The sequence below is a fragment of the Rana temporaria genome, chromosome 2 (assembly GCF_905171775.1).
Source record: "Rana temporaria chromosome 2, aRanTem1.1, whole genome shotgun sequence".
Lineage (NCBI taxonomy): Eukaryota > Metazoa > Chordata > Amphibia > Anura > Ranidae > Rana > Rana temporaria.
The window spans coordinates 243,973,530-243,976,155 of record NC_053490.1 but is presented as its reverse complement, the minus strand read 5'-3'; the positions used below and the strand labels follow the sequence as shown (position 1 = coordinate 243,976,155).

Here is a 2,626-nt window from a genome sequence, read left to right as displayed (position 1 = left end):
GCTGAAAGTTTAGAGGGACGGCCAGGTCTTCGTAGATTTGCAGTGGTCGGATACTCCCATTTCAATATCGCTTGCACAGTGCTCCTTGGGATGTTCAAAGCTTGGGAAATCTTTTTGTATCCAAATCCGGCTTTAAACTTCTCCACAACAGTATCTCGGACCTGCCTGGTGTGTTCCTTGTTCTTCATGATGCTCTCTGCGCTTTAAACGGACCTCTGAGACTATCACAGTGCAGGTGCATCCTGCCCGCGCGATCCTGGGAAAAGGCCGCGAGCGGTATCAGGCTGGATGCCGCTCGCGGCCTTTTCCCAGGATCGCTGCGGGCAGGATGTTTTAGGCAAGGCCGCGCCTTCGGCCTAGTCTGCGGAGCGCCGGTCCTATGGGATGGGATGGAATGTACAATTAAGAAAAAACGTTTTTTTTCGGAACTCAGCAACCCTATTTAGCAGTGCATGCATAAAAATATCACCACCCCAGTACCAGAATTAGACATTTAATGTAAAATATATAATAAGTCTTTGAACAGTATTAATTCCAAGGGCGCCTTCCACAATCCTCCTCTATCAGAATTAAAATGCATTTATATATACTACAGTCTCAAAGCTCCTTTTTCTTAGTTGTACTGCAATGTCTTCTGCCCTGGCACAGCATGCATACTCACTGTTAACCATCCTCTGACAATTAAGAGTTCTACCCGGCGACAAACTTTTACCCTTTAAAATCTCCATAGGTGACGTTTAAAAAATTCTACAGGTTGCATGTTTTGAGTTAGAGGAGGTCTAGGGCTAGAATTATTGCTCTCGCTCTACCAATCGCGGCGATACCTCACATGTGTGGTTTGAATACCGTTTACATATGCGGGCACTGCTCACGTATGCGTTCGCTTCTGCGCGCGAGCTTGGCATGCGTTTTCTGGCTCCTAACTTTTTTTAGCTGGCTTCTAGATTCCAAGCAAATTTGTCAAACCCTGGGGTGCATTTAATATTTTGTGGATGTTTTTTTCTATTGAAAAGCCTATAGCGTGCAAAACACACCCAAAAAACTCCACCCGGTGTAGAAAAATGTGCACGCACATAAAGAGTGAAACACAAAAAAAGTGCGAGGGGTGCTGCGTCAATCGGTCCTCCGCAAGAAGGACCTGACCCTGACCCCCCAGAGCGTTAGGCTCCAGACGGGGACTGAGGTACTCAAGTGGTCCAAGCAGCCGAAGAAACAGAACCCTCCCAGTACTAAGTGGGGCTCCCCGAAGGGAGACCCCATGAGAGCGGGCGAACTAAGCCAAAAGGCCATGTCCACCACTCCCAAGACGTTCAGGGCTGGCCCGAGGACCGGAACCCTACTAATCACACGTGACAAACGTGAAACACCAAACAAAAAAAAGACATAAAGTGACAAACAGGGGTAAATTAAAGAAAGTGGGAGAGATGAATGAGAGTGAAAGTGACCATCGTGCAATACGATGGCCGGCCCTCCGGCCAGGAATCAAAAATCCCTCTGGTCCTAGCCAAAAGGCCCGGCCCTAGAGGCAGGTGGGAAAAAAGTGTATATGGTGACGTGACCAAGGTGCCAAAAAGCAAGTGTCGGTAAAAACACTAGTGCAATTACGGCACCCCTGGACTGCCACTCCAGGGGCACATCACCATAGGCTTATCAACAAGCCCTGACCCCACAGCCCGGATCAGCAGCACCCATCCCAGTAAGGGAGGTAGGAGCTCTGAAAGATTGGGGAAAGCCCACGCCAACAGGCTACTCCCATCCCTCCCTCCTAATCACGTTCGGGAAATACTAACCGCTCCCCCCAGAGGAAAGGAGGAGCTAGTGTTCTCTCCCGAACAACTGACCAGGGCAGGCACCACAAAATCCAGGCCAGAAAGCCAGGCCCTTCAGCTTCGACCTCATGTTTCTCCGTCCAAATCAGAAGGCGTTCACCTCCACGCTAGCAGGTTCTGCATCTGCCACCGCAATCCTTTTTCACCTCGCCATGTACTAAGGACAGTTAGCATAGTGCCCCCTACTGGCAACTGATAAGAACAGATACTACACTTGATCTTAGCCAAAAGGCCGAGAAGTGAAAGTGCACTTGGAAGTGCAGTCGCTGAAGATCTGAGGAGGACATGCAAGGAAAAGAAAAAAAACAGCATTTTAGCTTGCACATGATTGGATAATAAAATCAGCAGAGCTTCCCCTCATTTCAGATCTACCCCTCAGATGTACAGCAACTGCACTTTCAGTGCACTTTGCACTTGTAGTGCGAAGTGAATTTGCCTTTTGTAAATAACCCCCCATATCGTTTATCAACTTTTTAATTACATTTTTAAGCAAGGATGGTATATTAAAAAGGTAGCCACACTGGTCTACCAGGGATGGCAGCATCTCCTCCTCATATATAGACACCTTACTGATCAAGTAAGTGGCTACCTCTCCACCAACCAACAGTGATGCAGGGGAATTTACACTGGCTCCTTCTGCTAGCGGACTGTCTCCCATAGATACAGGAGCAATTTCATGCTACAGAGGTCTCCATGCTGTAGAGAGGTACGGAAGAGTCAGGTTAAGTGCACCTGTGGAGCCCACGCAAGGTGCACGGCAGGGCCCACTCTGCTACTGGGGCATGGTAATGGAAACT

The 2,626-nt window shown here is 48.6% G+C and overlaps 1 pseudogene; it reads right to left on the bottom strand.

Annotated features, from left to right (window-relative positions):
- Positions 1 to 1,938: 1,938 nt before the first annotated feature.
- On the bottom strand, positions 1,939 to 2,073 carry LOC120929966 (annotated as a pseudogene).
- Positions 2,074 to 2,626: the final 553 nt, after the last annotated feature.